At 35.7% G+C, this 10,344-nt stretch overlaps 1 long non-coding RNA gene across 1 annotated transcript in view; it reads right to left on the reverse strand.

Moving 5' to 3' along the window:
• Positions 1–6,783, reverse strand: part of LOC102160780 — a 40,950-nt gene extending 34,167 nt beyond the window's left edge. Inside the window, exons 1-3 of the long non-coding RNA XR_002345106.1 lie at positions 5,044–6,783; positions 3,488–3,660; positions 1,146–2,024 (exon numbers count right to left, since the gene is read on the reverse strand). This is a non-coding gene — a long non-coding RNA (uncharacterized LOC102160780). The remainder of the gene's footprint in view (positions 1–1,145; positions 2,025–3,487; positions 3,661–5,043) is intronic.

Here is a 10,344-nt window from a genome sequence, read left to right on the forward strand (position 1 = left end):
AGGTCTGACAAGTAATGGTAAATTCCACATTGTGGAGATTTTCCCCTCCTTTTTGCTACAGGCTTCAATTAACTTCAGAGTTCCTACTGCAAATCAACCATACTTTCATAAAATTAAAAACAAAACAAAACAAAATAGAGTTCCTCACATATTCAATCTCATGCTCAAATCCTTCTGATAGATTCCTCCTTACTCAGAATAAAAACGAGGTCATGCCCATGGCCTTCAGGACCTCTTGATAACCTGACCTCTACCTGCCTCCCTGACTGCAGCCCCTACAGCCCCTCCATCCACCCACTCGATTCCTGCTACTCATGCTCATGACTCTGAAAATGGGAATCCAATGCCAAATTAATCAATCAGAGAGCTACAATTCTCTCTGTGTTGAACAAAATCATATCCAAATATAATAGTAATTGAGCTGTGAGATGAGAATTATGAGCAAATCTTCTGTAAAAATGCTCAAAGTAAATTATAAGTAGCAGTAGAAGATTAAATCAAATGCAGTTTTGCTAAGACTTAACACATTTGTCCCAAATGATGATTTAATTTTTAAAAAGCAGATGGCTTTAAAGGGTTGAGAGGTTACAAGAATACATGATTTGAGAATGAACTTTTTCCAAATTTAATTCAAATTGACATGAATAAAAAAACATTGTATCCATGAAAAAGGTATGAAAGGCTACTGAAGGAAAAAGGACTATGAGATAAAACATCTATACATCAGTCCATCCGGGGAAACCCGGGACAGACGATCAAGGTCATCTGCACAACTGAATCTTAATATCAAAATACCCATTTTAGGTATGAGTGTTTCATTTATCTTCTCCATCATGATATTACAATTCCATGACATAAAGATTGAAATTATCATCTTAGTATAAATTATTAATATCTGTCTATATCTATTAACAATTTATAACTTAATCTCTTGAAATTTCATAGGTGACACAATGCCTTTACTCAAAATAGCACCTCTCAGGTCTAATTTTTGTTTGCTGGACACAAGGTGTGCTTTAGGTTGATTTATAGCTTTATATATATAATTTTTTATATTCAACTGGATTCAAATGTGGCCATCATCAAATATTACTCTGAATTTTCTTCAGGATGTCTGAGAATTCTCTCACCTTCTGGATACTTACTTCTCTGTTTTCTCATTTTCATACTGATACATCTTCTCTTTTAGATGGTCACAGCCATTCATTAACTTCTTGTTGCTTTCCTCCAGTGTTAAATGATTTCATTTTTAGTTTGAACTTTTTTCACAGTATCCTGAAACTGTTCCTGGATATTAATTACAATTTTCTTTTTGCTGTCGACTTTGTTTTGCAAGTTATCCAGCTGCTGTGGCAGCAACAGGTTTTCACTCTCTAGTTGGGATAATCTCTCCTCCAAGGACTCTGGCTTGCCCATGTATTTCTTCACTTTGCCTTGTTCATGTTGGTACACGTGTAAAATTTCCTTTTTCTGACACTGAACTTGGCTTAGGTCTCTTTGTACATGTTCTAACACCAAAGACTTTTCTCTGAGAGCATCTCTTATGTGATGCAGCTCCATTTCTAGGCTACTGAATTTATTACTTTCAGTTTTAGACAATTGCTGGGAATGCATCTCATTGTTATCTTTCATCCAAATTCATTTTGTTCTGTAAGCATAAGCACTTATCTTTTGCTCTCTGGGAGGCAAGGTCCAGGTCTCTTTTTAATGTCTGACTTTGCTCTTGATCGTATATGGCAGTAGCTAGCCTAGAATGGTATGATTCAATTTCTGTTTCTAGTTGTTCATTTTGTTTTCCATTCCCCAGTTCAGACCTTAGCATTGTATTCTCAGCTGTCAGAATATTAAGCTGTCCACTGTAGTGCAAAATTATTTTTTATTAATGGTTTATTTAGTTTATTGTCTTTTGAAGTTCATCATTCTTTTCTTTTATAATTTCAAAGTCCTCGAAATATTTCTCTTCCTTTTCCTGGGTCTGATTTTTTTATTGTGTCTATTTCCACTTTTAATGTGGCAATTCCATCCTGCAACATGTGTTTTTTATCCAACAGATTTTTTGATTTTTCATAACAGAAACAAAAGTAAAACAAAGGAGACTTTTAGCTAGTACTCAATAAATTGACACATGATTTCTTCTGAAATGAAATACTAGACTATATATGTTTATACAATGAGAAAATTGCAGTAAAGGGATATCCAAGTGGAAAAAATAAAAGTTGGCTACACCCATCAGACTTTACACAAGTAGGAATCCCCCAAAATTCAAAAATTTAACTGAAGACAAAGAATCCATGAAAATAAAAAAGAAACCACAAGAGGATTTTTAAGAAGCTCAGAAGTAGAAAGGCCTTTCTCTGAATTACAAGAAACCCAGAAGGCTTAAAATAAAAGATTAATACATCTGATGACACTTAAGAATTGCATATTGTATCTAACCTGTACGGCCACCCTACAGGGAGAGCCTTATCTCTGTACATATTTCAAACAGACTGAATTCTCTAAAAAAACATTTTCCAGAGAATATTTCGTAAATATTACACTTTCCTAATATTTTTACAGTCGGTTACAAATATTACATCTGCTGATAACTGAAAAATCTTATCACTGAGAACTTCTATAAACAGTAATTAACTCACTATGACAATTCTGGAATGAAGAAATTAAAAATATAAGCAAGATGAAGGATTTTCCACAGGTCTTCTGTTTCTACCATGAGTCCTCTACACCAAACCACATCTACTTCTGTAGTATAAATATATAAACACAAAATAAGCCTTACATTTCACCAATGGTGAATCAAGTAAAATTTAATATTGTGCTTCTTAGAATGTCATGAGATTATTTGCTCCTGCAATAACTTTCATTTCCTCTTTATAATGTTTAAAATAGAAATATATGTGAAATAGCTCAGGTCACTGCTATGGTGCAGGTTCAGTCCCTGACTCAGGAACTTCTCCATGCTTTGGGCATAGCCCAAAGTTGAACAAATAAACAAACAGAAATACAAACTGCACACATGGATTTGAGTTAATAAGATTACTTTGTTGGAGTTCCCATTGTGGCTCAATGGGATTGGCAGTGTCTCTGCAGCCCTAGGATGCAGGTTTATTCCCTGAAACTGTGGCTTAGATCTGCCTGTGAACTGCATATGCTGCAGGGCAACCAAAAAAAAAAAAAAAAAAAAAAAAAAAAAAAAAAAAAAAGAAGAATATTACTTTGTTGAATGGACCAAAAATGCGAAACATGATATTAATGATTAAGCTCAATCTACCTTCCATTCTGGCCATTCATAAAACATATACAGAGCATCTATTAGAAGCCAAAAACTGCCATAAATTAATAATTTAAACTATAATTGTCATAGTTCATATTTAGGATGAAATAACTTTTTGTTTTAAACTTAAACAATATATATCAAAGGGATATGATCAATAACACAGATGAAATAGTGTTAGAAATATGAGATTTTCACCAAAGATTAACTTACCTGGTTCTGATTATTTTTCACAGTCCTTAATTCCATGTTTAGTGTTTTGAGAGTGAGTTCAAGTTGCTGTTTCATTTAAACTTCATTATATTCCTTTTTTTCTCTTAACTGCATCCTAATTTCTTCATACAACATATTAGCATTTCTTCGTTTCTTCTTGTTTTAAGGTGCATCTGTAGTTAAATGTGCTTACCTTAGAATTTGTTTTGTTAGAAAATAAAAAGTTCATTTTATGATCTGGTTCTTCATACTATACTTCATCTAATATACTAATGAAATGTCTATGTTCTCCATTTTTTTCCTTTCTAGGTTTCATATTTTGTCACTTCAGACTCTTCATAAAGATAGAAATATTTGAAAGGTAGCAATAAAAAAAATCTGCTGCTTAGTTTTAACCAATAGAAATTAGTGAATAGTGCAGGAAAGAAATTTTGAAATTATTCAGTAAAATTAGAGTTGAAAACTACCCTTTTTTCCCACATAGTCATAATTAGTTTTCCATTAGGACAGATAATATAGTTACTATTTAAAAAGAGCTGTTGTTTAGAGACAAGTTCAAAAGCTCACTAGAAATGAAGTTGAACCTTCATGAACTATTACAGGTACCCCTAAATGATTTATAGTGCAAGATAACATCTGTAGATGTCTTTTACAGAATATCCATTTGCAGATGAGTATAATCCAAAATGAGGCTAAGAAGTCTAAGATCTGTTGCTCTATGTTTTTTTTTCTTTTTGTGGCTGCACCTGTTGCATATAGAAGTTCCTGAGCCAGGGATCAAATCCAAGCTGCAGCTGTGACCTATGCTACAGCTGTGGCAATGCCAGATCCTTAACCACTATGTGAGTCCAGGGATTGAACCACATCACCACAGAGATAATGCCAGATCCTTACTCTGCTGTGCCACAGCAGGAACTCCCTGCCCTACCCTTTTTATGTGTTTTCTTTTGCAACACTTTCAACTTATCTTGGTGATAATTACATATTTCATAAGTCATATTAAACCCTTTTTGGAACAAGACAGCATTCATATTAATTAATAAAAAATAAATAGTAACATGTGCCTTCAGCATAGACCATTGAAATTATCTATATAGGAGAAAGATGTTGAATAAATCAACAATCATGTTCCATTTTACTTTTTATTCCATCCACACATATGTTAAAAGTAAAACTTCAAAAATATTTTTAAAAATTCTGTCTTGAGAAAAATGGCCATTTCATATGTCTGTGGGTGGGAATGCAAAGTAATATAATCTTCCTTGACAACAATTCAGAAATATGGATCAAGGAGTTCCTGCTGTGATACCATGTATTAAGGATCTGGCTTGTCTCTGTGCATTGCCAGTTTGATCCCTGGCCTAAGAACTTCCATATGCCATGAGTACAACCAAAAGAGGAAAAAAACCCCAAACAAATGAAAAACAACCAAAATTCAATCTGTTAAATAAGTAATGAGGTTTTCCATAAGGTGGACTTTGGTATGGTCATGAAAATGATTATTTGGAAAAACAAATACATTAAATTATTAGAAGTTTTCATTGTCAAGAACTTACTGTATTTGTTCTAAGAATTCCATACTTCACAATACTAATGATGTTTTCTTCCCTGTAAAACGCTGGAAGGTAAGTTAGCAATTATAAAACTTTTATATATGCATCATGAAAATAAATTAAAAAGTTCAAATATGTCTTCAGATATTAAAACCAAGGTGCTCAGTACCTTAATATACAGAGCTCTCATTGCCACTCCATGTTTTGATACTCTGTAATTTCACTTTTTTAAGTTTATAATGATTTTTATTTTTTTCCATTATGGCTGGTTTACAGTATTCTGTCAATTTTCTACTGTACAGCAAGGTGACCCAGTCACACATACATGTATACATTCTTTTTTTCTCACATTACCATGCTCCATCATCAGTGCTATATTTACAAGAACAATTAAAGAAATGGAAAGTAAGATCAGTGGTCTACAAAAGGAGCTCTCAGAAATAAAAGAAGTGCTGCACTGAAAGAACTGAATCCCACATTTTCAATGACCTAACAGAATCTGCATTCAGAAGAAGAGAAAAATAGAAATAAAATATACAAGTAATCTTTGTAGATAAAGGACCATGCACTTTGGACATTCACTCATCCATACCTTGAACAAATACATATTGAGTAACTATAATATGGAAGGCATGATATTAAGCTCTGCAGCTAAAACAGACAAGATCCCTGACTCTTGTTTAGCTTAAAGTCTAGTAGAAGATAAAGACAAATAATGATAAATTCAGATAGGTACTATAATACAGAGATTGCTATGATCACATAACAGAAGTTGATGTAGATTACGTCCAGGAAAGATTTTCTCAAGGAAGAGATGGCTACACAGAGAGATGAAAGCTGAGCAGGAAGCACTGAGCAGAGGGGGAAGAAGAACAATGAAGACAGTTCTGCAGCATATGCCCACCACTTTCTCCTGCAAACTGCTTCTAGCCAAGACAGAGTAACAGGTACTGATTTACCTCATACCTGAAACAAGCAAAAGCAAAACAAACCAAATACACTACAAAAGATTTTCAAGACAAGAACTTCAGGCAATGAAGGACAATGATCTCTAGAAACACATGTGCTTAGCCTAAATAACATCCCAGGTCACTGCCTTGAAAGAATTTCCAGGCCATGACACAGGGAGAAGGAACTGAAGTGGAGGCCACCAGGCTCCTTGAATTGAACTGATAATGCTGAAAGTTTGGTGAAAGCAAAGCAGATAGATATCACAGGAGAGAACATGAGAGGAGAGGGAGTTCCCTGGTGTAGAAGTAGGTTAAGGATCCAGTGTTGTCACTGCAGTGACTCAGGTTGCTGCTGTGTTGTGGGTTCAGTCCCCAGCCTGGGAAGTTCCTTATGCCATGGGTGTGGCCAAAAAGTGAAATGATTAAAAATAAGTAAGCATTTAAAAAAACATGAAACAAAAATTGAGAGAACCACAAAGAAAAGCAGATAAGTTCACAGTCATACTCTGAGATTTCAATACCCCTCACTTAGTAAGTGATAGAAAGGACAGGCAATTCTGGGTCTTTTGTGCTTCCACACAAACTTTAAAATATTTTGTTCAAGTTCTGTGAAAAATGTCCTTGGTAATTTGATAGGGATTGCATTGAACCTGTATATTGTCTTATGTAGTATAGTAATTTTGGTAATAACTCTTCCAATCCATGAGCATGGTATATCTTTCCATCTATTTGTGTCATCTTTGATTTCTTTCATCAGTGTCTTATAGTTTTCAGAGTACAGGTCTTTCGTCTCTTTAGGCAGATTTACTCCTAGGTATTTTATTGTTTTGGATGTGCTGGTAAACAGGATTGCTTCCCTAATTTCTTTCTGCTCTTTCATTGTTAGTGTATAGAAATTCAGTTGATTTCTCTGTATTAATTTTGTATCCTGTGACTTTGCCAAATTCATGGATGAGCTCTAACAGTTTTCTGGTAGAGTCTTTAGGATTCTCTAGGTATAGTATCATGTCATCTACAAATAGTGATAATTTTACTTCTTCCTTTCCAATTTGGATTCCTGTTATTTCTTTTACTTCTCTGATTGCCATGGCTAGGACTTCCAAAACTATGTTGGATAGTGGTGAGAGCAGACATCCTTGTCTTATTCTTGATCTCAGTGGGGATTCTTTCAGCTTTTCACCATTGAGAATGATGTTCACTGTGGGTTTGTCATATATGGCCTTTGTTATGTTGAGGTAGGTTCCTGTTATGCCCACTTTCTGAAGGGTTTTTATCAAAAATGGGTGTTGGATTTTGTCAAAGGCTTTTTCTGCATATGTCAAAGGATCATATGGTTTTGATTATTCAGTTTGTTACTGTGGTATATCACACTGATTGATTTGCGGATATTGAAGAACCCTGGATAAGATTCCTTGGGATAAATCCCCCTTGATCATGATGCCCATCCTTTGAATGTATTGTTGGATGCGGTTTGCTAGTATTTTGTTGGGGATTTTTACATTGATGTTCATCAGTGAAATTGGCCTGTAGTTTTCTTTTTTTGTGATATCTTTGTCTGGTTTTGGTATCAGGGTGATGGTGGCCTCATAGAATGAGTTTGGGAATATCCCTTCCTCTGCAATTTTTTGAAATAGTTTCCGAAGTATCGGTGTTATCTCTTCTCTAAATGTTTGATAGAATTCGCCTGTGAAGCCATCTGGTCCTGGACTATTGTTTGTTGGAAATTTTTGTTTATTTTATTTATTTTTATTTTTAAAATTTTTTTTCACCCCAAAGCAGTTAGGTTTATTTATTTGGTCAACATTAATATTGATACAGGGTTTCTTTTTTTATATAATTTTTAAAATTTTCCCACTGTACAGCAAGGGGGTCAGGTTATCCTTACATGTATACATTACAATTACATTTTTCCCCCACCCTTTTTTCTGTTGCAACGTGAGTATCTAGACATACTTCTCAATGCTATTCAGCAGGATCTCCTTGTAAATCTATTCTAGGTTGTGTCTGATAAGCCCAAGCTCCCGATCCCTCCCACTCCCTCCCCCTCCCATCAGGCAGCCACAAGTCTCTTCTCCAAGTCCATGATTTTCTTTTCTGAGGAGATGTTCATTTGTGCTGGATATTAGATTCCAGTTATAAGTGATATCATATGGTATTTGTCTTTGTCTTTCTGGCTCATTTCACTCAGGATGAGATTCTCTAGTTCCATCCATGTTGCTGCAAATGGCATGATGTCATTCTTTTTTATGGCTGAGTAGTATTCCATTGTGTATATATACCACATCTTCTGAATCCAATCATCTGTTGATGGACATTTGAGTTGTTTCCATGTCCTGGCTATTGTGAATAGTGCTGCAGTGAACATGTGGGTGCGTGTGTCTCTTTTAAGTAGAGTTTTGTCCGGATAGATGCCCAAGAGTGGGATTGCGGGGTCATATGGAAGTTCTATGTATAGATTTCTAAGGTATCTCCAAACTGTTCTCCATAGTGGCTGTACCAGTTTCCATTCCCACCAACAGTGCAGGAGGGTTCCCTTTTCTCCACACCCCCTCCAGCACTTGTTATTTGTGGATTTATGAATGATGGCCATTCTGACTGGTGTGAGGTGGTATCTCATGGTAGTTTTGATTTGCATTTCTCTTATAATCAGCGATGTTGAGCATTTTTTCATGTGTTTGTTGGCCATCTGCATATCTTCTTTGGAGAAATGTCTATTCAGGTCTTTTGCCCATTTTTCCATTCATCGATTGGCTTTTTTGCTGTTGGGTTGTATAAGTTGTTTATATATTCTAGAGATTAAGCCCTTGTCAGTTGCATCATTTGAAACTGTTTTCTCCCATTCTGTAAGTTGTCTTTTTGGTTTCTTTTGGGTTTCCTTTGCTGTGTAAAAGCTTTTCAGTTTGATGAGGTCCCATGGGTTTATTTTTGCTCTAATTTCTATTGCTTTGGGAGACTGACCTGAGAAAATATTCATGAGGTTGATGTCAGAGAGTGTTTTGCCTATGTTCTCTTCTAGGAGTTTGATGGTGTCCTGTCGTATATTTAAGTCTTTGAGCCATTTGGAGTTTATTTTTGTGCATGGCGTGAGGGTGTGTTCTAGTTTCATTGCTTTGCATGCAGCTGTCCAGGTTTCCCAGCAATGCTTGCTGAATAGACTTTCCTTTTCCCATTTGATGTTCTTGCCTCCCTTGTCAAAGATTAATTGACCATAGGTGTCAGGGTTTATTTCCGGATTCTCTATTCTGTTCCATTGGTCTGTCTGTCTGTTTTGGTACCAGTACCACACTGTTTTGATGACTGTGGCTTTGTAGTATTTCTTGAAGTCTGGGAGAGTTATGCCCCCTGCTTGGTTTTTGTTTCTCTGGATTGCTTTGGCGATTCTGGGTCTTTTGTTGTTCCATATAAATGTTCGGATTGTTTGTTCTAGTTCTGTGAAAAATGTCATGGCAAAGCAAATGTCTCTACAACAAAGCAAGATTTTCTGTTTTTCTTTCTTTCATACTTTTTATCTTGCCCACAGCATGTTGGAATTCCTTTTTTTTTTTGGCATCAAACTCTTGCCACAGCAGCAACCACAGGTGTAGTGGTGACAATGCCAGGTCCTTAATCCACTGGGCCATAAGGGAACTCTCCTACTTTTCACTATACCTTTTTTTTGGCCACATGCACAGTATATGGAAGCTCCTGGTCCAAGGATCACATCTGAGCTGCAGCTGTGACCTATGCCACAGCTGCACCAATGCCAGAGCCTTAACCCACCGGGCCACAGGAACTCCCTCCACTATACCATTTTAAAGTATTTTTTTTACTACAGGATAATATTTTTTATAATTAATTTTTACTATACCTTGTTCTTTTCATTAGATACTTACTTTAGAGGACTGGAAAAAAACCATTCTTTTTTTTTTTTTTTTTTGTCTTTTTGCTATTTCTTGGGCCGCTCCCGCGGCATATGGAGGTTCCCAGGCTACGGGTCCAATCGGAGCTGTAGCCACTGGCCTACGCCAGAGCCACGTCTGCAACCTACACCACAGCTCACAGCAACGCCAGATCATTAACCCACTAAGCAAGGGCAGGGACCGAACCTGCAACCTCATGGTTCCTAGTCAGATTCGTTAACCACTGCACCACGACGGGAACTCCTGAAAAAAACCATTCTTTTCAGGCAAATATTAAATACTTAAAATACAAAGAATACCTGAACTCGTTTTTTATATAAAATCATTGCATTGGCAATTAAGATTCTATAAAATAGATTAAACAATAAATAGAAAGAGTAACATTAAAGGACAAAGAAAACATACCAATAATAATATGAGCATTAATATTAGATCACACTGACAATGGAAAAGCA

Source organism: Sus scrofa, chromosome 6 (genome assembly GCF_000003025.6).
Source record: "Sus scrofa isolate TJ Tabasco breed Duroc chromosome 6, Sscrofa11.1, whole genome shotgun sequence".
NCBI lineage: Eukaryota > Metazoa > Chordata > Mammalia > Artiodactyla > Suidae > Sus > Sus scrofa.